The 27,450-nt window shown below is 35.2% G+C and overlaps 1 long non-coding RNA gene across 1 annotated transcript; it reads left to right on the top strand.

Moving 5' to 3' along the window:
* Nucleotides 1-5,651: 5,651 nt before the first annotated feature.
* Nucleotides 5,652-17,845, top strand: LOC141483684 (uncharacterized). Its single transcript, XR_012466226.1, has 2 exons — nucleotides 5,652-8,932; nucleotides 17,551-17,845. It is a non-coding gene; the product is annotated as an uncharacterized lncRNA (long non-coding RNA).
* The last annotated feature ends 9,605 nt before the right edge of the window (nucleotides 17,846-27,450 follow it).

Raw genomic sequence — 27,450 nt, 5'->3', positions numbered from 1 at the left:
GTGGAGAATAAAACTTATTAACGGTGAGGATTTTACAGGATGCTCCAATGTTTTTTTATTATGTTGACTGTTCATGACGATGCATACGTCATATCATCATCGATTATAACCTGCAGCAGACATTTCAATCAAAATAAAAAAGACTTGGAATATTTCAACTCAGAAAAAATTTGATCAGGTTGAATAAACATTTATTTGAATGGAGTATTATTCTTCAATTAGAGAACTGCTGACAATAATTGTTCGATAAACTAATAAACACGTAGTATGAAAAAATAACATAATTTCCAATGAAATGAAACTACAACATGGATAAAAAATTATCAAATGAAAAATATTAATATTATTTCTTCTTTCTATAACAACTGTAAACGTATTCTATTTTTAAATAATGATGAATATTTCTTTTCCTTATATTTAAGATACAAACAAGAACTCAATTCAATTCTAGCACTCCTTTTTTTTTTCGGAGCGAAAAACTTTTTGACTATATTTCGTTTTGTTCCTTAGACCAAGTTTGTTTCTGAAAAAGTTTTATTGTTTTTGAAACTGTGCGTGTCTGATGATCTGAAATGAGATCAGTTTGTTGAAAAATTCTATCGAGATATCAAACGGGTTGAAAATGAATCCAAAAATGAATGAATGAAAATAAAAAATGAAAGAACGATACTGAAAAGTGAGAAGGATTTTGAGAAGGTTTTATTGTTTTTGAAACTGTGCGTGTCTGATGAACTGAAATGAGATCAGTGTGTTGAAAAACTCTATCAAGATATCAAACGGGTTGAAAATGGATCCAAAAATGAATGAATGAAAATAAAAAATGAAAGGACGATACTGAAAAGTGATTTGACTCATTTCCAACCTATACTCAGAGTACCGGATGATTCCAAAACAGCTCAAAATATAAATAATTGATTGCAAAAATGTTTATATAGGGAAATTTTTTCGAAAGCAGCCACGTTTAATATCTCCATAAATAAGACAGTGATGTAAATTTTCCGAAACACGTAAATTTTTGTGAAATATTATAAGGTATAAGATGCGTACACACTCCCCTTCAAAATATCAGACAAAATAACCCCATATATGCCATCTATTGGATATGTGATTTTATTAGGAATTCAACGATGATTTTGCAGGGTTAATTTCTAATTTACTGTGAAGAAGGACCTTGAAGTATAAGTGAACGACCTTTTAGATTAATTGATACAATCTCTCACAAAAACGTATACAACAGTTATTTCTTTTGTCAAGTTTCTAACAGAAAACAACTTTTGTCGCGTATTACCGTTGAATTATATCTGTTGGATTTTTGGCAAAGTTTCTCACACGAAACACTTCAAAATACTTTCTAAAACTCACAGCCAAAAATGTTTCACTAAACAGTTTTAAGAAATCGCGACACGTGTTTCGCCATACAATGGCTTCTTCGGGCGTTTCTTTATCTACTATATTTTACAAATTTAATGCTTGATATACCTAATTTTAAAATTAAAAGTGCCTACATTTCAAGTACCTGAGTTTGTAATGAATTAAATTACCTGAGCTTATGTCCCAGTTCCCACATTTGAAAAATAAGTATTCAGTAACGGTTATTCAATTCTAATTGATCATTTAGTTAATTACCCGAATTGTTGAATTTATTGATTTCCTAACATTCTGGAAGATTGAATTTCAAACTCTTCTCTTCTAAATGTTACATGTCGTATTCATGACTGAACTGATGTACTTCTGCTAAAAGGTGAGTTGCAAATGTGGAATTGGTCTTTCTATTCGCAAAATTGAGTCAAGGTAATTTATTGAATTATTTACTTCCCTCTCACTGGTAAATTTTATTGACGGGTGGATGGAATTGACATACTCAACGAACTTGCCTAATTGCTTTTCTGAAATGATTCCATTATTCACTAGTGATTAATGGATATCGTAACGTCTAATTGAATAAAACAACTTGATGAGCTTCCGTGAAGTATCATAATTATTCTAATACTTGCTACTTTCTACACACATTCACATCATCAAATCGATTTACCAAATTTGAAATATCCATTCGAAATAAAAATGAAAACACAGGAAAATAAGGTTTCATTTGAGAGTTAGGAATTGGAAAACAGTGAGTTACTTAAAATTAAGTAGATTCTATGATATTTATTTGTAATCGTCATATACCCATATATTCTCTAATTATACCAAAATATTGGCAAGCCAATGAACTAAATAGCATTAGGACCATTGCAAAGATCATAACGGTTCTCAAAGAGTTTCGCGCCAAAATAGTTAACGCGTGTCAAACAATTGCAGAATCCGTAGGAATACTGAAACTTCAATGAAATGAATAAAAATACTTTTGTCTAATTACCTATAGTTAATTTTATTTCAATATTAAATTTCACAAAAAGGATTTGAAGCTTTATATCTTCTATTAATTATCTGCGAGCGCTTTCGACAGCTGGTCGTACGGTCATCTTCTAGACATTCCTCAAACTGATCTTGTCATCCTGTCGTCTGCCTCTTTATACGGTCAGAACGTCTCAACTCAGGTATTTCAGGTACTTTAGGTGAATTTGCCTGTATTTGTACTGCATCAGGTACTATCATCAGGTACTGCAACAAATTCTATATCGGCCAAACCAAGAAAAAACTGATCCAAAGGTACAATGAACACAAAAAAGGTACATAAATCCGAAAGTATATGAATCAAACCTCGCAACACACGCCATACAAAACAAACATAATTTCCCTCCACCATAGAACATAAAACTCATAAAACAAGTCAACAAGGGAAACCGCATGGACATTTGGGAAAACTTGAACATTCATAAATTTAACAGTCATAAATCACTTATCGAGGAACAAGCAAATCAAAACACAACAAGACCTCACATTCAATATATTAAACAAAACCATACACATTCCTTGAGAAGATCTAACACAAAGAATAGTACCTGATGCAGTACAAATTCAGGCAAATTTACCTAGAGTACCTGAAATACCTGAGTTGAGACGTTCTGACCGTATAAAGAGGCAGACGACAGGATGACAAGTTCAGTTTGAGGAGTGTCTAGAAGATGACAGTACGACCAGCTGTCGAAAGCGCTCGCAGATAATTAATAGAAGATATAAAGCAAATCCTTTTTGTGAAATTTAATAATAAAATACCGAAAATAAAGAAAAATTTGTTGCATCATACTGTAAGTATGATTTGTGATGTTTTTCGATGGCGAAAAAACTAACAACTCATTAAATTATAGGCCCTGAAGAAGCTTCCCATTAGAAGCGAAAGCTTGTTAAAGTAGGGCTTATTTTTTATTTTTGATTGTTTTTGACTGAGAGACCCCGTTAATCCATTTTGCTGGACATTTATCCTGTCGCTTAGATTATCCACTTTATATATATATACAGGGTGTAACTAAATAAGTGTAAAACATTTAAGAAGGTGATTCCTCATCAAAAAAAGATAGGATTTTTCATATAAAGAAATTTCATTGGAGCATCCCTTGTTAAGATACAGCCCCTTAAAGGGGGAACATAAAATTTGTATGACAATTTTTTTCACATGCACTTTGAAAGTTACAATATTGAAATTAACCTGACGTTTTGTGCTACCAAAAAGACACTTAGCCAGAAATTTATTTGGTTGACCCCATGGTTGTAACGGGTGGAAAACGCAACCCCTAAAATTTATTTCCAATGTAACTTTTTGTCTTATTATTTGTTTACCATTTAAAAATTTATTTCCGATAGCCTGTTTCATTCTAAACAAAAAATATCTATGGGGTTTTTTGCCCGAAATAAACCAGTTCGCAGCAAAAAATTAATTTACGAAAAACTACAGAGATACATCGTCATAAATGGGAACTGGATTTATTGTTATTTTGTAGTTAGTACCTGCATTAAACGATTAAGGGGTAATAAACAAAACTAATTTTACAATAACAAAACACACAACATGTAGAAATCATAGTAAATGTTCAAAATGTCTACCTTCAGACATTACGCATGCGTCTAGACGTAGGCGCATTGGGCCACGCATTCGCTCAAATATTCCTGGAGTCTCATTCTTAACAAAAAATGTCTCTTGGGTTTTTTGCCCCAAATAAACCAGTTCGCAGCAAAAAATTATTTTAGGAACAATCACAGAGATACATCGTCATAAATGCGAAAATATGAAACTAATCTATCTAGTAGGTCGCTATTAGCGACAGTGACAATTGAATTGGTATGATGCTGTCAGTTTGTGAATTTTCGAAATTGAATCAATACTAATTGTGTGTTGTTGTTCTGTTCTTAATTTGTTACTTTAATAATTCACTTGTTATTAAAATGGCATACACAAATGAGGAAATGGCTGATATGCATTACGTTTACGGTCTGTCGCAGGGGAATGGGTTAGAAGCTTCTAGAAGATATGCTGAAATGTATCTCAACGACAGCATCCTTCACATAGAATATTTGCTCGACTTAATCAACGATTTCGAGAATATGGTTCCTTTCGACAAGAGAACGTAGGATTGTGGTCGCTATCGAGAAGTACGAACACCACAGCTTGAGGAAGCGGTACTTAATTTGATTGAATGACAACCTACTACCAATACTGGAAAGATTGTTTTCCAGCTAAATGTTGATCATATAACGGTATTTCGAATTTTAAAGGAACAACTCTTATACCCTTACCATCTGCAACGAGTACAGGCACTATTACCGCGAGTCTTTCCGAACCGTCTTGACATTTAACTGAAACATATACAAATCAGTGGATAGGTCGAGGAGGACCACAGAACTGGCCCGCTCGATCCCCGGATCTCAATCCTCTCGATTTCTCTATTAGGGGACATTCACAGCATTTGGTTTATCGCACTCCTGTTCGCGATGTAGAGGACTTAAGAAACCGCATCATCGATGCGTGCAGGGTAATCAGAGAGTCTCCAGGAATATTTGAGCGAATACGTGGCCCAATGCGCCTACGTCTAGACGCATGCGTAATGTCTGAAGGTAGACATATTGAACATTTACTATGATTTCTACATGTTGTGTGTTTTGTTATTGTAAAATTTGTTTTGTTTATTACCCCTTAATCGTTTAATGCAGGTACTAACTACAAAATAACAATAAATCCAGTTCGCATTTATGGCGATGTATTTCTGTAGTTGTTCGTAAAATAATTTTTTGCTGCGAACTGGTTTATTTTGGGCAAAAAACCCCATAGACATTTTTTGTTTAGAATGGAACAGGCTACCGGAAATAAATTTTCAAATGGTAAAAAATGATAAGACAAAAAGTTACATTGGAAATAAATTTTAGGGGTTGCGTTCTCCACCCCTTACAACCATGGGGTAAACCGAATAAATTACTGGCTAAGTGTCTTTTTGGTAGTACAAAATGTCAGGTTAATTTCAATATAGTAACTTTTTCAGTGCTTGTGAAAAAAATTGTTATACAAATTTTATGTACCCCCTTTAAGGGGCTGTATCTTAACAAGGGATGCTCCAATGAAGTTTCTTATATGAAAGATCCTATCTTTTTTCGATGAGGAATCACCTTCTTGAATGTTTTACACTTATTCAGTTAGTTACAGTATATACCGTATATTCAGTTAGTTACAGAATATATATATATATATATATATATATATATATATATATATATATATATATATATATATATATATATATATATATATATATATATATATATCTGTCCTAATTTCGACACAAGCTCTCCTCTATATCAGCACTTGAACGCTACAAGGTCACTTAGCAACAGACAAGATACATTTGGAGTAATTTTTACAATTCACATTATTCCACAAAACGAATAGTTCCGTTTTATCTAATCGTGATTGGCTCAAAGTGAACAAGTTGCTCGAAAAGATGATTTAATAAATAATATTATTTTTTAAATCAATATTTGCGTACGTCTTGTTTCAGGAAAACATTTGTATCAATGAACGATCGCGCCTTCAATGCCACACATTTTTTTCAATATCCCGTTGATAAATAAGGTTCACTTTTGAAATTGTCTTGAATGAGTTTTGTTTCAATCAATCAGAAATAGTTTCAAAATTGAACCCTGGATTATATTAGAATTGCAGAACCTCTCTGAAAGAAAGATGAGTAATAACGGTAAACCTCAAATAAAAAAAGTGTGGATTTGTTTAAATGATAATAATAACAATAATTCACTCCTTTCGTTAAAAAGTATATTTTGTTGGACAAAATAGTACACAGTAACAAGAAAGACGTCCATATTATAATTGAATACACTGTGAAATGCTTTCGATATCTTTGTATATAGATTACTCAAACATATATAAAATGAGCATCAAGCTAACGATCTCTTTTGAGATTATTTTTTAGAAGACTGTAGGTTGGCTCTTTTTTTTTTGATGTCTTCTTCATTCTCGTACATCATTATTTTCTGTAAAGATAAAATGAATGAAATGCTACTAGCTTCGAGGCGACAGATAAGTGCCTGAAAAATTTCGGCTTTTGCGTAGGGTATGTAAATAATTTACAGAGTTCTCAAAATAGGATATGATATTTCAAAAGTTTCATTTACATCTTACAATATAATGCGGTTTGTAACTACAAGAAATACTATAATGGGTTCAACAATATAGAAAATATAGTAAATAAATTGTGAATTCAAAAAAACGTGTATGTCTCAGGGCGCCCGACGGAAGTGATAACTTGAACTAATTGACCAAAGTTGAACTATTCGATATTGAAACTGAATGAATAAACATTTCTCAAGCAAATTGCTGTCACAAAATGTCACAATTCAGTAGTACCCTGAGGACAAACAACATGATGAAATCACGAGGCCGTAGGATGAGTTCACTCGATTGGTTTCGCTCAAATATTTTGACGTTTTTTTGTTACATATAACGGCAGATGTTCATCGGGAGCGTAGGCTGAGCCTAATTTGGGAAGAGCGCTACTAAGTTTTTCAATCTGTTGATCAATCAGGTACACTTAGAAACGTCAAAGGTGGGAACGAGAAATTTATAAGAAATACCCATTTTCATGTTCTTATCTTTCAAATTATTTATATATACATAAATACATTCACTTTTAATATAGAATGGCAAAACAGAGGGGTAGTTTCTCATTTATACTCTACAATCCATTGGTAAATATAATTTTCATCACTTTGTGACCTTGATTGAAATCCAGTTTATACTCGTAATATAATTCAAACCTACTCTTATGTTCAATATTTATCCAATATTCAATAGATAACTATAATTAGCATTGAGGGACAATGAAAGTTACATTGATCTAATTTGAAATTATCAGTTATGGAAGTCATTCGTTTTTATAACAAAATGATAGCAGATGCTATGATTCAATTTATGTGTTACTGAAACTTCCTGATGTAAAATTGATTTAACTGGCCTTAATATGATGTTCGATGCATGACAAACGGAGTCCTTTCCAACTCTGTGCGAATCCAAGATAGATTAAGTTGAATAGGGGTTATTCGCTATGTCCTTCGCTTTTTCTTCGGCAGTCTGGAGAGTGTTGAAATATGGAGAGGAAAAAAACCATGGTAAAACTTGTAGTGAGCCTTGGTAGTATCCTAATGGATTCATTTGGTATTTCAGAAATTTCATAAGACAGAAACTTAATTTTGATCACGCAGAAAACACTCTGCTCTCTGGAGAGTTATAACTATAACCAAGGATAGGCACAAAAAATAGGTCTCAAGAATGACATATCCTCATACCAGTCAGTTAGAAATTTGGTACTGATGAAAAATAGGACGCCTCAGTCCAGAATAAAAAACTGGTTGATTTACATTTCATAAGGATGATCTTAAACTGTATCAAAGTTTTCCATGGATGAAAAACACTGGATGGATACTCTTCACAGTTAATTATCAAAGAAAACACGATAGTAACAGCTCAAATATCGTTCATCTCACGGATTTCTCTTTCATTTCACAAAAGTGGATCAACTCTCCTTTTCTCTTCATTCAAAAAAATCACCCAAAAACCCTCTTAGAAATACCTTCCCTCTCAAATTTTGTGTCAACCAGAAAAAAATATTTTCCGTTAATCCATAGAAAATTTGTGATGCACTGTTTGGAATGTTTGGTGTAGTAATGAATATTACTGAAGTTATTTCCCAACACCAAACCATTATTTTAACACCTCGACACGTATTTCGATCACCAAGTAACCATCTTTAAGGAAAAGATCAAACTCTTGTTTGATCCCAAACTCTTGTTTGACCTTTCTCTTGACAAATGTCAGTGGCCTCTAAGAAGGCCTATTAGACATGGTATGCCAATCAATTATTTCATAATTCAAGTTTACAAAATTCATCAAAATTCTGACTGCATCACTAGATTCAGCAAGGTTTTGTTTATTAGACACCAGAATTCCATTGAATCAATCACTGGAAAAGTTATAAACCAAGAAAATTTGAAAAAATTGTTGAAAAGGCTCACAAATATTGCAGCAATCTGATTCCTTGGGAGTCAGAATTTCGAAAAAAATTCTAAAATTGAATTGACTAAATGATTAAGTAATATAATATTCACATATTATGTATTTATATTTTTTTGATTACTAACTCATTTTCACGTATTTTAACATAATTTCATTTGAAAACTACGTGAATTCAGTGATGTGAAATAGATAACTAATAATTGTTTTACATTTTTGAAATTGGACAAACCTTTTTATCAAATTGAATTTCGCCATAGCATATTTCGGAATATTCAGGTACTCAAGTGATATCAGTTTATCACAAATCGAGTACCCTTCATTGAAATAGAGTAGCTCTGCGAGTATATAATGTTTCAGAAAATATTCTCAATTCAGTCTTCTATTTCGAAGCAACTAATATCAGAAATACGTTATACAAAATGAAAACCGTACTTTATCTTCTCCTCTGTGCAGTGGTCTATGTCATGGCTGAACCTGGTAAGAAAGTTTATGTATGCTGTATTTGACGAGATTAGCACTAAAATATAATTTGTTTCTAAAAATACTGTCTATCTGTCAAGATGAGATTTGATTTTATTCTCATTCGGGATATCCTTCACAAATGAATTTTATTTCGAAATAACACCTGGGCTGAAACGTCTTGGGTCTGAGAAAAAAACGAGTTTTTTTTCAAAACGTTCATCAACGTAATCTCCATCAAGAGCTTCACAATAATTTCAGGGTCGCTTTTACATTTCGATGCCACTTTTGTAGAAAGATTTATCTTCTGCCTCAAAATAGGTCTCAGTTTCAGCAATAACCTCTTTATTCAAGCGAAATTTCTTACCGGTGAATATTTTTCTGAGGTCTGCGAACAGCCAGTAGTCTCTGGGAGCCAAATATGACTAATTTGGTATATACGGAAGCAATTCAAAGCCCATTTCATGCAATCTTGATGAAGTAGTGTTTTCTTTTTCTTCAAATGGAATTGTTTTTCCTGAGTTTCGTTCAAATAACGCTCAAATAACGCTATATATAATATTTACTGTTGATGGTGTTTCCTTTCTCGAAATAGTCGATGAATATTACAACACGCACATCCCAAAATACCAAGGCCTCAACTTTCCAGCCGATAGATGTGCTTTAGGGCGTTTCAGATGAGGTCCACTCAGATGACGATCGATTCGATTCTGGACTGACGTGGTGGATCCATGCTTCATTCATTGTCACATATCAAAAAATTTTGGTTTGTTATATTCAAACATGGCAAAACAATGCTCAAAATCATCAAGACGTTCTTGTTTTTGGTCAACACTAAGCTCGCACGGTACCCACTTTGAGCAGAGCTTTCTCATAGTCAAATGCTCATGCACTATAGAACATTTTGATACCTTTACATTGCCAGCTAACTCCCCCAACTTAACTTTTCGATCATTCAAAACGATTTTTTAATGTTTTTGGTGTTACTCCCTCATTTGGGCGTCCACTGCTTTCTGCATCATCGATGTTCCTACGGCCACGTTTTAAGTCAGCAAAAAAACGTTTAATTGTTGTTTTTGATATAGCGGTGTCCTTATAAGACTCTTCAAGTCATTGCTTTGCTTGAACGGTATTTTGACCCATCAAGAAGCAGTGTGGAATTTAAACACTATATTCTTTTTGATCCATTGTTTTGGAAATATGAAAGTAGTACTCACAAATTTATCAGTAGAATATCATGAATTTTCAACAGCTTTCTTTTGGAGGTCGGTACAATACTGAAAAAGCATTGATTGCAATAAGACTAGCGCCATCTATATGTTGAGCCCAAGACATTTCAGCTCATGTATTTCTTATATATGTCATAGAATAAGTATAGTTTCGCAAGAAATAGTCATCACTCGCTCGAGCTTTTGGCTTCCGTCAACAAAGTACATTTTAACGAGTAAAGTCATTTCCCATGTCTTAAATAATATTATTTGAAATTCAAATGTACAAGTCATAAAAAAAGTTTCACATGAATGAAAAAAGTGTGAATTTTGGCAAGGAGCAAGTATATTATGTCGAAAAAAAATTCTAAAATCTTCAAATAATTGAAAAATAATAATAATGATGAATGAACATGAAGAAACATTCCTGATAGTCAATTATATGTTTATAAAAATATTTTCAATAAGTTAAAAAGTGCCAATAAAAAGTAACACACGGAGAGAATATGGTTCGTCTCTTTAGATAATATTAATGAGAAATTCAATGAACACAGAGTAATTACTATAGCGTCAGGTAATAACCTCATACCCAACAACCATAACAAAATTGAAAATATATTTCAATCGATTTTAAAAATGTTGGTTTGAAATTATGGTAATGAGATATTCCCAAATAAAACGTAAAATTAAAAAATGAAAATTCCAAGATGTGCAAGACTTGTAGAATATTATGCCTGAGGATTATCATGATTTTTATAGAAATTCACTTTTGATTAACATTGTTATTATTAAGTTTTGTTCTTGTAACAATCACCTACAGCAATGAACAACAAACTTTATGTTTTCATTCACTTTTTATTTCTTTCTCTAATATTATGAGAAAGTTTACACAAGTTCGAGAACCTGTTAACTCCCTTTCCGAAAATTTGTCAAGTTCGAATACCTGCTAAGTATACTATTCAATAAACTATTTCAAAACTCAAATATTCAGTTCTCAACATTTGCTGAATACCATAATAGTTTAAGTCAAATCATCTGTCAAATTAATATTTCTCCCTTGCATATTTGGAGTAGCGAGCAAATAGGAACGTTTTTACTGCGCCCTGAAAAAAACTGTATTTGTGAGATAGGAGGTCTGCGAAATAAGCCATCGATATGAAAACCTATAATGAAGCGAAAAACGGTCAACTCCCGCCAAACTGCTAAAGCGGAAAGAGGGAAGAAGGGATAGGTGAAAGCGTTCGAATGATCTTTAGTCCAGTCGTCACTCTATCGCGTCCATTTGTGCGCAAGTGTGATTCCATATTCCAAAAATTGACATGCACGTACCTTTGGTTCTTCAACTGTGGCTATTAAATTAGGTGAGTGAGTGCAGGATTAGCACTTCACCGGTGTGCTCTGAATATAAAATGTGACGACAATTTTATGTTCTTTACAATTTTGACAATAATCGTATTTCTTTTTGTATTGTAACGCTCTTTACGCGTTACGGGTCACTTTGACGCCGAGTTCAGGTCACGTGTTGCCTCGGGCGCTAGCTTTCGGCGTGGTGTGCTCCACATGCTCCGAGCAGCGTCAGTGAAGAAGGTAATACACCAGGGGTCTCTATGGTATTGACTAAATCAACTGTAGCCAGTTGTAGGCTTTAATTGCCGTCCTGGGTTCGAATACTGGGTACCTGCTGCTTTCAGTTAGAAGTAAAATGAAACAAATAAATCAGAAAAGGGTCTGCAGATAGGTAATGTACTGTGAGGACTCCTCCTGCAGTTGGTGCACCCTTCTGCTGATGGCCACTTCTTAGTCGTTGAAGTAGTTGACGGGAAAGAAAAACTTCTGAAAGCCGGTGAGGATGGGGATTCGTGATTCTCGGTTCAAAACAGATAATTAACAATATACGGTGGTGTCAACTTGAGGGGTGTTTGGCACACGGCCCTCGAAAAATTATAATAATAATATAATAGTACACCCGGTATGCTAATTAATCGGAATGTGGGTTGTTTATCACACGGCCCATGTAAAACAAAATCAGTATATCATCAATATGAAGGATGTTTAGCACACGGCCTCCTACAAAATAAAATAATCATCAATATCAATACAATTGATTACTTGGTATCAAGGGTGTTTTCACACGGCCTTGAATATAAAACAGTCAGTTATCAAACGAACTGAGAAGCACTACTTTTTATCCACTTACTTTATTTGTCTATCGGTTTGCCTTTATCGGGGTTAGGACTCGAACGGAGCTGGAACTGGACCTGGAACTCAAACTGAGACTTAGACTAAACCCATCTGATCTGCCTTGGTAGATGCTCTCGATATTATTTGAAATAAAGTTCTAAGGCGGTGTCCGGTGATGGGAGAATTGTGCCCTTAATCGGTGGTACGGTGTATTAACAAATAACATATATTTTTCATATCTCGTTGGCGACCCGGCATGGTACGGTATTCAATCGCTATAGAGTGGCAATTTGCATTGGCGACCTGGGATTTATATCGCGATAGAGTAGAAATTTGATCAAGGAAGGTATTGATTCAGTCGAAGTCAAAATAAATAACGGAGCATTAATATAAACATAAAATAAAAGCTAATTCTACCTGACGTACTACTGGGGAAAATAGTTACTTCGTTTCACCCCCTTCCCACTTCGGAAAGAAAAAAAATGTGTCATTTTTTTAAAGTAAATTCACGTGGCATAAACAAAGGAACAAAATATCTTCCGAGAATAATAAAAAAAACAAAGAAAACCGCTCAGGTGCCTACCCCTTTCAACGGCCGAACCCTTTATTTAAGGGGTAAGTACGCCTGTTACACTTTTTACGGGACAACTAATGAAAACAAAATCATAACTGTTATATACTCTACCCAGATACTCATAACTAAAAAAAATCTACATTTTTCTTGCGGCGTTGACAACGGGGCCATCCTGTCGTCGGTGGTGATAGTGATGGAATGGACGTTGACAGCCACAATCGGGACATGTTACGTACCGTGCCGCCTTGGCACTGACAACGCGCACAAGAAGCGTTGTTCCTGGTAGTACCAAAACGTAAACGGTTGGTGGGATGTAGCGGTGGGTTGTCGCACAAACAATCCCGGGGCAGGACGTCCTTTAACCTACAGCGGGAACATAAGAGTACCGGAACTCTTCGTGTACAATTATTCTGGTTGTGCCCTGGTAGGCCACATCGCCAACACAATTCCTTGTCTACCGGTGGGTAGACCGGCCACGGCTTGAGTGGTGCAAGTTGGTTCTTCCTCGCAGCTTGTTGTAAATGTTCGGCCGTCCAGAATCTATCGTCAAACGGATTTTCCTCTTGATGTTTCACGAAATATGGGTGAGGGGGCTGCTTGACCCAGAGTCGGAGCGTATGGGACACGAGGTTACAATATCGTGTGATCGGTCTTTCGGATGTTCTACCGTGAGCTCCGGCGTCTTCGATAGCGGAACTGCTGTTCTCGGGGATATAGCAGATGATTCTGGCTGACTATCGGATTTTTGCATCGCACCTAAGAGGACGGCTGCAAGTGCATCGGTCTTCCGACTCTTCCACCGTGAGCTCCGGCGTCTTCGGGAGCGAAACGGTTGTTTTATTGGTTCAGGATTCGAAAGGCATTACTCCTTGTACTCCTTCAAATGTCTGCACTTCTTCCTGTAGGAAAGTGTGCAGTCGGGTCTTCTCCTCTTCTGTGAGAGTCAATGGTGGCCTTGGCTCGGTGACTCCAATAGGACAAGGGGACGGACCTAGTTTCCATGGCCACTGGGCGGTGATTCACAGAGATCTCACCACTTTCTAAATCCAGGCTGAACTGTCTCTTCCGGAGGATGTCCATTCCTATGACTATATCAGAGGAGAGTCCACATAAGTGTCCAAACGTTTATTCAAAACGGTGGTTGTCAAACTGAATCTCTACTCTGTATTGTCGGAACTATGACGGTTTCACCATTAGCCAGACGGGCTGAACTTGCGGTTGTTGGAGTTTTCGGTACTCCCAACAAATCCCATTGTCTAGCTATCCTGTCTCCCACATATGAGATCACTGCGCTAGTATCAATCAGAGCTTCAATATTGTTACCAAGAAAATTGACTCCAATATGGGGACGGTAGTCTTCGTGGCGGTTGGTGATATCCTGGGGGCGGTTATACTCATGGGCCGGGACAACGGAGTCAGAGGCACTATGAGGGCTTTGCTGCACCTGCCTAAGGTTGTTGCAACACCCTAGCGGTTTTTCCGGCCGTGGGCATGGACAGTCACGAGACATCTCTTTTGTATCTCGAGCAGAACATTCTGGTGGTTGCTCGACACTGGTTCCTAAAATGTCCAATCTGCCCACATCGCCAACACTCTTGGTCTTTTCTCCCGTGTCGGATTGAAAGCGGCGTAGTGGTGTTGGTCTGGCTCGTACTAGGACCACTCTCTCGACTCGTAAGTGCTGGTACGGTTCCTCTAGTGGCAGGTCTGGGAGGCGGCTGGTGGGTAGCGGTATGCGGAAACGGTCTCGTCGGTGTCACTGTCTCCGACCTGGTACGAGGGAACGATTCCACTCTAGCAGCATGCTCAATCTCTGAGCGGAGTAGTTCGTATTCTCGGGTGGCCTCAGCAAATTCTTGGACGTCCTTGAAGTCGGTCCTACGGATCTGTTTTCGAAACTCTGGGTGCAGGTTTCGGTTGAGCCATTTGAACTCCTGTTCTGGTGAAATTCCCCCGTGGCGGCGGATGAGGGTCTGCAGATCGGTGATGTACTCTGAGGAGAAGGGTGCAGTTGGTGCACCCTTCTGCTGATAGTCACTTCTAAGTCGTTGAGGTATTTGACGGGAAAGAAAAACTTCTGAAAGCCGGTGCAGAAGGCTTGCCAGTCAGGCCATCGTGATCGGTTATTTCTGAACCACAAAGCAGGTCTTCCTTGCAGCAGTTCGGGCATCGCTTGCAGAAGACGGTCAGGAGGGATGCACTGGGAAGCACGAATCTCTTCTAGCCTTTCGAGGCTAGAGCCCAGCCCCGTGCTGGGGCTGGTTGGACTGGCTTGCCACCAACGTCCCATGAAGAAGGCTTGGTAGGGTTTGTCCACCGGTATTCGTCACTGTGATGGTCGGTGGCGTGGCGGTAACGATCGTGCCTGCATCCATGGTGGGAAGTACGAACGGTGTCATGGTAGTCGGAGTAGGTGAAGCTCGGCCCTCTCGTATAAACTTAATCAGACGCCGACGTTTCTCGTCTACGGTTCCAGTAGTCGCGAGTCGGAACTTCGTCAGTTCGGCGTCGAGCTCGTCTTTCCTTTGTAGGTATATTCATCCGACTCGGGTGTCGGCCGGACTGCTTTCTCCTGAAGGATTCAGGTCGGCGGTACTTCCTGTATTGCTGGCCGGGTCCTCTAGTGCTTCAGATTTATTTTCTGACATCTTTTATGAGCACGGAGAACGTATATGTTGTTTATTCCACAGTTCGATACTCACTAGCTCACTGGTCGGCTCCTATCTTGGCTACGGTACTTCCAATCGATGAATGGGTGGTGGAAATCGCTTCTGCGTATTTGAAAACCTATTGAACGAGGTGTCGCAGGGACAGTTTGGAAATCTGTCAAAATGACAGTTTGGCGGTTTCGACGTATTTCGAGGTAATTCCACCTCCGGAAGCGTTTCCAATCGGCTTTGGTGATGTAACTTACCGGATTTATTGTTTCTCCTTCTAATCGGTTTTCTCTCAACTTTCGGTGATCAACGGCCTCTGTATACCATAAAATCGGTCCCTGCTCGGGTGCCAAATTTGTAACGCTCTTTACGCGTTACGGGTCACTTTGACGCCGAGTTCAGGTCACGGGTTGCCTCGGGCGCCAGCTTTCGGTGTGGTGTGCTCCACGTGCTCCGGGCAGCGTCAGTGAAGAAGGTAATACACCAGGGGTCTCTATGGTATTGACTAAATCAACTGTAGCCAGTTGTAGGCTTTAATTGCCGTCCTGGGTTCGAATACTGGGTACCTGCTGCTTTTAGTTAGAAGTAAAATGAAACAAATAAATCAGACGTTATTAAATTTATTTCAATAAATCAATAAGGGTTATACAGGTGAACATCAATCTATTACTATTTTCGCAAGCGGAAGGAAGCGGAAAAAGGTTACGCATTCATCATGCCAAGCATCGACAGACGGTTAGGAGACTACGGCAAACGGCGAGCACAAGTGCTAAGCTCATTCAAAGCTCTTATATGAGGATTCGTGATTCTCGGTTCAAAATAGATAATTAACAATATACTGTGGTGTCAACTTGAGGGGTGTTTGGCACACGGCCCCCGACAAATTATAATAATAATATAATAGTACACCCGGTATGCTAATTAATCGGAATGTGGGGTGTTTATCACACGGCCCATGTAAAACAAAATCAGTATATCATCAATATGAAGGGTATTTAGCACACGGCCTTCTTCAAAATAATCAACAATATCAATATGAAGGATGTTTAGCACACGGCCTTCTACAAAATATAATAATCATCAATATCAATACAATTGACCACTCGGTATCAAGGGTGTTTTCACACGGCCTTGAATATAAAACAGTCAGTTATCAAACGAACTGAGAAGCACTACTTTTTATCCACTTACTTTATTTGTCTATCGGTTTGCCTTTATCGGGGTTAGGACTCGAACGGAGCTGGAACTGGACCTGGAACTCAAACAGACTCACACTAAACCCATCTGATCTGCCTTGGAGGAAGTCATCTTGATTTTATTCAGGTTGGAGCCTGGCTCCCTTACCCTTTGAACTGATGTTTGCCAGAAGGACAAACGGGTCATGACTGAAGTGGGTGTTATGGTATGGCGGCATGAATGTCCTCAGACATCAGTACCGCCTTCACGGTGTACCCCTGCCTGGCTGGGGTGAATTGGATGAAAACGTTGTTCATCTTTCAGCGGAAGATATAGGGGCATCATTTGACAGAGTGTCGGGGCCTTCTATAACGGGAGGGGTCGTCTACAGTATAATCCATAGCTTCTCTAACTAATGGTAGATTGGTAGATGCTCTCGATATTATTTGAAATAAAGTTCTAAGGCGGTGTCCGGTGATGGAAGAATTGTGCCCTCCATCGGTGGTACGGTGTATCAACAAATAACGTATACTTTTCATATCTCGTTGGCGACCCGGCATAGTACGGTATTCTATCGCTATAGAGTGGCAATTCGCATTGGCGACCTGGGATTTCTATCGCGATAGAGTGGCAATTTAATCGAGGAAGGTATTCATTCAGTCGGGGTCAAAATAAATAACGGAGCAATAATATAAACATAAAATAAAAGCTAATTCTACCTGACGCACTACTGGGGAAAATAGTAACTTCGTTTATTTGGCAAAATTTCATGATTATTTCAAGTTTCATTGAAATCTCAGCCAATAATTAAAAATTCAAAATACGATTCTTAATTTTCAGAAAGAGAGTGCCCTAGTCTAGACGCACCAACACCAGAATATATAGCAGATAAAGAATTGTGCGGGACATTCTATGAGTGTTCTGGAGGAAGAGCATGGCTGTTCAATTGCAGCCCAGGAACTTATTTTAACCGTGTGACGAGTGAATGTGAATTCAATGTCGATTGTGGTAGTAAGTTAACAACCACGACTACGAAAGCAACTCCAACGAAAAATTCTGTGTAATGACTTTAGAACTATGTACTTGTTTTTCTTTTCATTATTACAAATGTAGAAATATACTTTTCTGAGAAGAATGTCTGAATTTGAATTTTCATACTCCAACACCACATAATATAATTTCATCACTACTGATTTGTTCTTTACTTCAAACCAATAGAATGATGAAGAAAGGCTAAGTCATTAAAAGAGATTTTTATAGTCAGAAAACGATCCTTCTCAACAGCGATAAAAAATATAGGCGTGAAATTAACATTCAGGTGTAATTATGCTTGAATCATTCGTAATTCTCTGGGAGAACACAAATATCGATCTATACTATCTTCAAAAATTATTTTCTCGCATACTGGGTGATTCAGCCGAGCGTGGCCATCCAAAGTTATATTTTTTAAATGGAATACCCAGTATATGAGTACGTCATTCGATTTCATATTTTTTAGCTCTCTGAGGAATTTTTTTTCTGAATTTCTATTGTGGCATCGCCGGGTTATTCCAGAAAATCCTGTTTTGCAGACAATATTTTTTAATTTATCATCTGCATGTCTACAGCTGTTAAGTGGATTTTTTTTAAATGGTTAGTCAACATCAGTATGATAATTTTTGAAATCTCAACTTTCGGAAACAATATATAGGGTGCTCAGTGAAACCGGTCAAGTTTCATTCATTTCCAAAGAGACATGATTCAAATACTATAGTTCACATAAAATACTTTTAGTCGAATCTACAGATGGGTGGAGATCATTTCTTATTCTGATCTTCTGCTATCAGGGAACACTGATGGCTCGTCAATGCCTAGAAGTTCCAAATGTGATGGTTATTGGAATTTTCACATTGTACATTTATTGTTTACATATAGTCTAGTTCACATGTACTTTTTTTGTAACATTTTTCAGCACTGTCCAAAAATTACGACCAAGGTGTTATTCGATTCGTATTTTTGCCTAGAAAGTTTAAGGAAAGGTCCGAAAATGCGCCGATAAAAATTACAAAACTTATAAACAATTAAGTGAAAAAAAAAATGGGGCTTTAGTTTTTTCTTGATATCTCGTAAAATTTTCAAAATTTTGGAAATTTGAAAAAAGATTTGAAAAGATCAATGAATTTGCGTAACAAAAGTCACGACTCCCGAAACTGTATCTCGATTATTTATAGTTTTCACAGAGCCCTGAAAATAAAACCAAAAGCGGGTAGTCTAGCTTCCGCGCGCCTTTCGTCACTTTGACATAAAAACAAAAAAATTATTTAAACCTATTAAATGTAAATATTAGGGAATGAAAAAATTCATGTGATGTTGGGATACATCAATTAACAATAATCCGTAGTCAAAAAATTTTTATCCCAATTTTAACGTCAATTATAAATTTGTTAATTAATAACTTTCTCTGAATTGAAAGTTAATATATAAATCCCTATAATTATTAAACTAAAACCCTGTCATTTTTTTCCTTTGGTGAAGTTATCCTTAATAGGCGGAAAAATAGATTACCATTGCCAAAATGGAAAAATTGTTGTTTTCTATTTTTTTATTGACAATTGAAAATTATAGTTTTATAAAAAATCCATTACAAAATTTTTTGTTCTAATTTTTTATTGTTTCATTGTCTCATGGATAAAAACCAATTTATAATATGTTTTTAAATTTTTTACAGCTATTGTTAATAAATTTATTATAAACAAATACATTGTTTATAAGCAATTCGAAAAATTTTTTTTTGCATTATGTTAATTGAAAAAAATCATGATTATAAAAAAATGGTTTCTTAAAAAAATTTCTTTGTTGCTAAAAAATGCGTTTGTTAATTAACAATCGTTTTTTGCAACTAAATATTGAAATTAAGGAACCGTTTTTTTTTAAATCATAAATTCTATTGTTCTTTGAGGTTTCGAAAATACTTTTTTTTTATTTTTTTTTATTGTTTATTTGAAAAAAAAATTGTTATAAACAATTTTTTTTTATACTTTGTTCTATAATAAAAGTAACTATGTGTTTCAATTTATTCTATTTTTTATAAAACTTTTAATATTGTGATACCGTGATACTTGTCTTTTTCATTCTCGTCTCCGCTTTTATAATTATAATAACTTTCAAACTATTGCAGTTATGATAAATATGCTTCAAGTCTTTTTATTCATTATTAATTTATTAACAATTTAAGCCTTTTACTGAAGTTGTAGTCCTATTATTTATTTAATTATTGATCGTTATTTATTGAAAAAAGAAAAATTTTCAAGTCTTTTCAACATAAACTTCGTGTCATGTAACAATAAATCATGAGGATTTTATTACTTGCACTTTTAGTAGTTGTAGGATCATTAACATTAACTTATTGTCAGTGTTGTATGGAGTTTAAAAAAATTAAATGAAGCAATCAGTCATTATGTTCATTTATTTTAATGAGTTTACTCATTAACCTTCTTTAAATTTCTGATGTTCACAAATTTTTAAATTACTTTAAAATTCCGGTTTATACCTGTATGCGATATTCTTTCGTTACGTGGAAGAAACATCTGCTTACGGTTTTGGTGGCTTTACCTTTATACCTGACCTGAACATCATTTATATATCTCCAGAGCATGCCATACAGTTCTAGTATTCAGTTGACAGTGAAGTAGTTCGTATCGTTCCTGTATTTTATTCGTCTGGAATTTTGTTGTTAACATATTTATTATCAAAAATGGCCATTGATATTTCTGAGAGTTTTTTTTAATGAACAATAAAAAAAATTTAAAAAAAAGTTTTTTCAAAACCTTAAAGAACAATAGAATTTATGATAAAAAAAACGGTTACTTAATTTTAATATTTAGTTGCAAAAAGCGATTGTTAATTAACAAACGCATTTTTCAGCGACAAAGACATTTTTTTAAGAAACCATTTTTTTTAAATCATGATTTTTTTCAATTAACATGATGAAAAAAAAAATTCGAATTGCTTATAAACAATGTATTTTTTTGTAATAAATTTATTAATAATAGCTGTAAAAAATTGAAAAAATATATTATTAATTAGTTTTTAGCCATGAGACATTGAAACAATAAAAATTAGAAAAAAAATGTAATGTATTTTTTATAAAATTATAATTTTCAATTGTCAATAAAGAAAAAGAAAATAACAATTTTTTTATTTTGGCAACGGTAATCTATTTTTTTGCCTATCAAGGATAACTTCACCAGAGGAAAAAAATGCCAGGGTTTTAGTTTAATAATTATAGAGATTTTTATATTAACTTTCAATTCAGAAAAAGTTATTAATTAAGAAATTTATAATTAACGTTAAAATTGGGATAAAAATTTTTTGACTGCGGATTATTGTTTATTGATGTATCCCAATATCACCTGAATTTTTTCATTCCTTAATATTTACATTTAATATGTTTAAATAATTTTTTTTGTTTTTATGTCAGAGTGACGAAAGGCGCGCGGAAGCCAGACTACCCGCTCCGACATATTAAGAAAAAACTAAAGCCCCATTTTTTTTTCACTTAATTGTTTATAACTTTTGTAATTTTTATCGGCACGTTTTCGGACCTTTCCTTGAACTTTCTAGGCAAAAATACGAATCGAATGACACCTTGTTTGTAATTTTTGGACAGGGCTGAAAAATGTCACCAAAAAGAGCTAAATCGAGTACATGTGAACCAGACTAGTATACCTATCAGATAGAATAAATAATTTTCCCGGAATATGATAAAACGCGTCGCATGTGAGCTCTTAGGCCAGTAATATCATAATGTATGTAGCAAGAGGTGTGGTTTTATGAGATAAGATTTTTCTGTATTTTAAATCGCCAAATTATCGATTCATACCATTATTGTTCATACATGGTTGGGCCATGGTATAAGTTGGACAACTCATCGAATAATAACATCCAATGAAATAAACAACAGTCAATTTCTAAGTACTTGAAAATCTGAGACCATGGTTAAAATGATAAAAGTAACTGATTAAGGAAGTCAAAAAATTTGTTTGAAGATGATTGACAATGTTTCGTTTTGAATTTCGCTAGTTCGGACTTCCATTGTCTACTATATAAAATGATTTGAAATCCCTGAAACAAGTAAAAAAGAATAATTAAAAAAGAGTAGTTGAAAATAACAATTATATTAAGCAACAATAAACCTGAAATGAAATGATAGTGAAATAACCTACAAGTAAAAATATAATAATTGAATAAATAAAAATTAAAGGAATGCAAAAAAGAAAATAATAAAAATAAAGTGTAGAGATTCCAAGTCACGTTAGTTCACGACGTTTCGATTGTTGGTATCTACAATCGTCTTCGGGTGATGACTGGACTGATTCCTCCGAGAGATGACTATTTCATAGGTGGTTGAAATACTTTCACTTTCTCTACTTTCCATTTTCCGCTTCACTGATTCCGTGAGGGATGACCGTTTTGGCGGGAGTTGGTCATTCTTCGTTTGATGATGGGTTTCCATATGTTTCGTATATCTACGCTGGCCTGGCTGAATAAGTTGTTGGACAACATGTATGCGGCTTCCTTAAGTTTTCTCCTGAACCAATGTTCCTCTTTGTGCAGGAGAAAATTTAAGGAAGCCGCATACATGTTGTCCAACAACGTATTCAGCCAGGCCAGCGTAGATATACGAAACATATGGAAACCCATCATCAAACGAAGAATGACCAACTCCCGCCAAAACGGTCATCCCTCACGGAATCAGTGAAGCGGAAAATGGAAAGTAGAGAAAGTGAAAGTATTTCAACGACCTATAAAATAGTCATCTCTCGGAGGAATCAGTCCAGTCATCACCCGAAGACGATTGTAGATACCAACAATCGAAACGTCGTGAACTAACGTGACTTGGAATCTCTACACTTTATTTTTATTATTTTCTTTTTTGCATTCCTTTAATTTTTATTTATTCAATTATTATATTTTTACTTGTAGGTTATTTCACTATCATTTCATTTCAGGTTTATTGTTGCTTAATATAATTGTTATTTTCAACTATTCTTTTTTAATTATTCTTTTTTACTTGTTTCAGGGATTTCAAATCATTTTATATAGTAGACAATGGAAGTCCGAACTAGTGAAAGTCAAAAAATGTTTTACTTGTTCTTATTCTGATTTGAATAACTTATATGGTATTTGAAATCTTTATAAATGCAAAAATAAATTCATATTTAGTGTTGAAAATCTAAAGCAAATAATATGTGTACCATGAATACTGAATAATGGAAAATATGAAAACATTTTAATATATGTTGTAGAAAATATGATCAATTATCAGTATCGAAACGTGATATTGAAAATTTAATGTAATTGAAAAACTCTTTCAATTAAAAAAAAATTGTCTCCAACCAAACGATTTTATTGTCTCTCTTTATTCAAGAGAACTGATCAAATTCTTCGAAAACTAGAACGGTGTCAAGTGTGTAGGGATACGAGTCATCTTATAGAGCACTTTGGAATAAGGCAATGCAATCGAGGAACGCGTAGAGCCCCAGGTTACTGTCGTAATTATTTCTAGAGTATTTTACCGTATTTGGTGATTAAGATTTACTGAGCTTACCTGTCAGATAAATATTAATGGAGCTCTATCCCAACACCAAACCGTTATTTTAACACCGCGACACGTGTTTCGATTACCGAGTATTGGTCCACCATCGTTATTCATAATATTATTATGTTTTCCTATTTGTACATTCTCGTAGTCATTTAGATGCCTGTTTTTAACTTATCTAACTGATCTTAATGAACTAAAATGTATGGAATGGTTTTGTTGCAAAATATGATGGGCGACTGCTGATTTTTTTGATCCTCTATATTTTAGGTGTGCTAAGTGTTCCATAAATCTCATTTTAGTAGATCTTTTTGTCTGTCCATAATATTTTGCATCGCATTCCTAACATTAAATTTCGTGAATTCCAGACTTTTCCGAGTTCTCGACTTTGTCCTTTGGATTTCCTGAAATGCTCTGTTGTGTATGACTGATATTTCCTGTATTGTCCGTTTTTCTTTTGTGAACCTCTCATGTGTGAGAGGAAAAATCAAAGGACGATCCACTAGAACATCCAGCCCAGAACGTTTGTGTTGTCCACAGTGATGTGAACTGTCAGGAATATACATTTCTTGTTTCCTTCCTAAATACATCGTATTCTAGCCTCTCCATTACCAAAACATTGGAAAATGGGAGTTGTCCTTTATTTGATAACTTATACGTGATTTTTATTGATGGAAATCTGTTATGTGAAAAGGAAACAAATCCTCAGTATTCGATTTTTTGTTATAGAATATTGCAAAAACATCATCAACATACCTCAACCGCATCCTAGGGAAATAGGAAAATACTTTGACTTTTCTTTGGTTTCCATTTCGAATCTGCTCATGAACAGGTTTGTCAAGTAGTGGGACAAGCGATTACCCTTAGCCGTTCCCTCATGTGGTCCATAAAAGAAACCTTCTACCTGAAAACGGTTTTGTTTCATTAACAAAATTAGAGAAAAGAATTCATCAATTTCGTTATTATTGAAATTATTTTTCCCTAAGGTATTTTAAGTTTTGTGGAATTGAGACGCTAGAAAATGAAGAACCAACATCACAGGAAAGAAAATCTCACCTTCTTGTAGAGAGATGTTTTTTGTATGTTGTTTGACCTCTCAGGAGTTGTTGATACTAGAACCTGGTACTGCAATAGGCAAGCCTCAGTGAGCAAATAGGCAAATTTTTATGTGAGCTGTTCAAGTGCTATTTGATAGGTAGTAGATCCAATAGCTGGCACGATGGGGTGCATTGATTTTCCTGGTTTGTGGATTTTTGAGAGAAAATATAGTTTTGACACCGTTTCACTTGAGGGGTAAGTATGTTGTCGCATTTCTTGAGGACGTCTTTTACTTCAACAATCATTTTGGTAACGGGTTTCTAGGCTAGTTCGGGAAATATTCAGGAATCACATTTCCAGGAACATGATAACACATGAACCGAAAAATTTTATGAACGACAATAAAAAGAAACTTAATCTACGAGAAAGTCTTGGAAATCTATTTCGTCCCCAACAGTTTGGATTTGGAACTAATGGTGGTTGCGAGGCAGTAGCCCAGGCTGCACGATTTTATATTAATCAAAACCCTAACCCAGTTGAAGAATTTTTTGTAAAACTCGATTTTAGGAATGCATTCAATAGTATAGACAGAAATTTAATGTTACATTCCGTTGCCAACGCCATACCAGACATATATCCTTTTATTGAACAATGTTACAGTGAACCTTCCTTTTTAATATTTGGTAACGAAATTGTAATGTTCGAAAAAGGAGTACAACAGGGAGATCCACTTGGACCACCATTGTTCTGTTTTTCTATCCATCATATTATAACTGAAATATTCACTGAATTCTTAATGATGGGTCAATAGTTGACAAAGCAAATGTGGTATTAGAAAAGTTTTTTGAAAGACCTTGAAGAAATGTGAACCCATTTTTCTGGATAAACAATACTATAACATCATCGATCAATTGATTCTGACAGCTCCTGTGATTGAAAACCCCAATTGGTTTCTTCTTGGTGCCCCATCATCTGATGATGCCTCAAAATATTGTTTGGACGAAAAATAACAATCACTTCCTGTCGGATGTTTATCTACATATTTTACCAACACACGTCACATTCCATTTATTGAAGAATTCATTGACCATTCCAGAATTATCGTATATTTTGAGGTGCAGCCCTACTTGGCATGACAAACAGGGATTACCAAATATTCATGACGAATTGGGAAGGATGCTTGAACTAATCACCAATAACCGTATCGAAGACAAAACTTGGTTACAGGCATCACTTCCAGTTTCTAGAGGAGGATTAGGGATTCGTTAAGCCACTTCACTCGCTTTGCCATCATTTCTGTACTCATTTTGCAGTGTTTCAAATCTGATAGGAATCAATTTGGCTCTGAAGCATTATCTTTCATCAATGAAATTGAAAAATAGGTAACCAATGAAACCCACGAATCAAGAGTCACATCTTTTCTCATTCTGAAAATCAGTACAGCTATCCAAAGTGGAAATGCGACTTCGCTTTTGGGTACTCTTCCTGATTCTGAAGAACTTGATGAAATTTGCATGTTTCCTGAAAACCAACTTTATTAAGGAAACAGAGGAAATAACAAACCACTTTTTGGAATTGAAACAGAAGCAAATGGAATATTTTATCTCAGCAAAATTCTGAAATTTTTGTAAAGATATTTCGAATTGTCCAGAAATGAATTCTTCAGTCAAAACCGTTGAGGTAAATGTGTTGAGGTATATTGGCAACACCTGTTTCATAAACAGCGTATTCCAATGTTTATCGAACACGAGATGGTTATTGGAATATTTGAAAAAGGACGAATTCATGAAAGATATCAGTACTAGTATTTCTAGTATGGAGGGTGCTTTAATCAAAACTTTTGCAGAAGTCATCAAGGAATTGTGGTCAGAAGATTCATTTGATAGAATAATAAATACAGTCTTCTTAAAAATCAGATTGAAAGTTTTGCTCCTCGATTCATGGATAATGCCCATCAAAATTCCTAGGAGTTCCTTCGTTATCTTTCAGAAGGTTTCAAAGACATTATTAGAATTAATGAGATACCTAAATCGATAATGATGGAGATTGACGAAAAATTGAGCGACAGCGCAAATTCACAAGAGTCAGGGCTCAGATATTCAAGGATGCATAGCTCGAAATGCAAGGAAAGCAGAAAATGCACAAAGTCCCTATGCATCCACAAATTTTCCCGTATTTTGTAATTCATTCAAAAAGATTGTCTCCAACGGAAATATTTAGAGACAAATTGGATGATGTCATCAAATTTTCTCTAGATGGATTGGATATGAACAATTTTGCAGCAGAAAATATGGCTACTTGTCTTTATAATCTATATGCACTTTTGAATCACAGTGGGACTACTTACAGCAGGCGTTACACAGCTTACTGCATACACCCGTATACTAGCACAAATACAACGATTCACACGTGTCACCAATTTCACCAAAATCGATTGTTAGTGGAGAAGTAAACGTCCTTTTTTATGAAAAGGATGGAACGAAATCCCATATTTGAGATAATTGAGGGAAAGTTTCTTCATGCTCCTGTACCAATATATTTGATATTTACATTCGAATGTGAATATGTATTTGTGTACCTGATAAGTTGAATCCATACTGTTTCATTAGAGTTATGATTATTATCTAATATAGAATTAAAATTCAGTATGCATGGACCCAAATAAAAAATACTAGAAATAACAATTACTCTCTGTTATCGCTAGTTTCACTTCAGTGTTACATATTAATTGACAGAACACCCGCAAATATTCTGATAGATATACACACAAGTATGTTTGGGTTGATATTCTGATAATTTTGAAATTGCGGCAAAATTTTTTCATGAAAATATAAGAGTGTGCAATCTTATTGCAAAAGGTTTCACTTGTTCAAAATATGTAGCAGAATAATGAACCATAACTGTGTTTTGAAGCACATGTGTGATATACATTACACAGACAATAAGTTTGAATAAAAATATAGTTTTCGTAATTAGTAATATGAAGTTTAGATTGAAATTGCGGCCAAATTTTTTCATGAAAATATAAGAGTGTGCAATCTTATTGCAAAAGGTTTCACTTGTTCAAAATATGTAGCAGAATAATGAACCATAACTGTGTTTTCAAGCACATGTGTGATATA

The sequence above is a fragment of the Leptinotarsa decemlineata genome, unplaced genomic scaffold (assembly GCF_025532065.1).
Source record: "Leptinotarsa decemlineata unplaced genomic scaffold, Ldec_3_MD MMD2_tig00003798_RagTag_RagTag, whole genome shotgun sequence".
NCBI lineage: Eukaryota > Metazoa > Arthropoda > Insecta > Coleoptera > Chrysomelidae > Leptinotarsa > Leptinotarsa decemlineata.
Note: the sequence above shows the minus strand (reverse complement) of the source record. Positions and strands in the feature narration are given on the sequence as shown.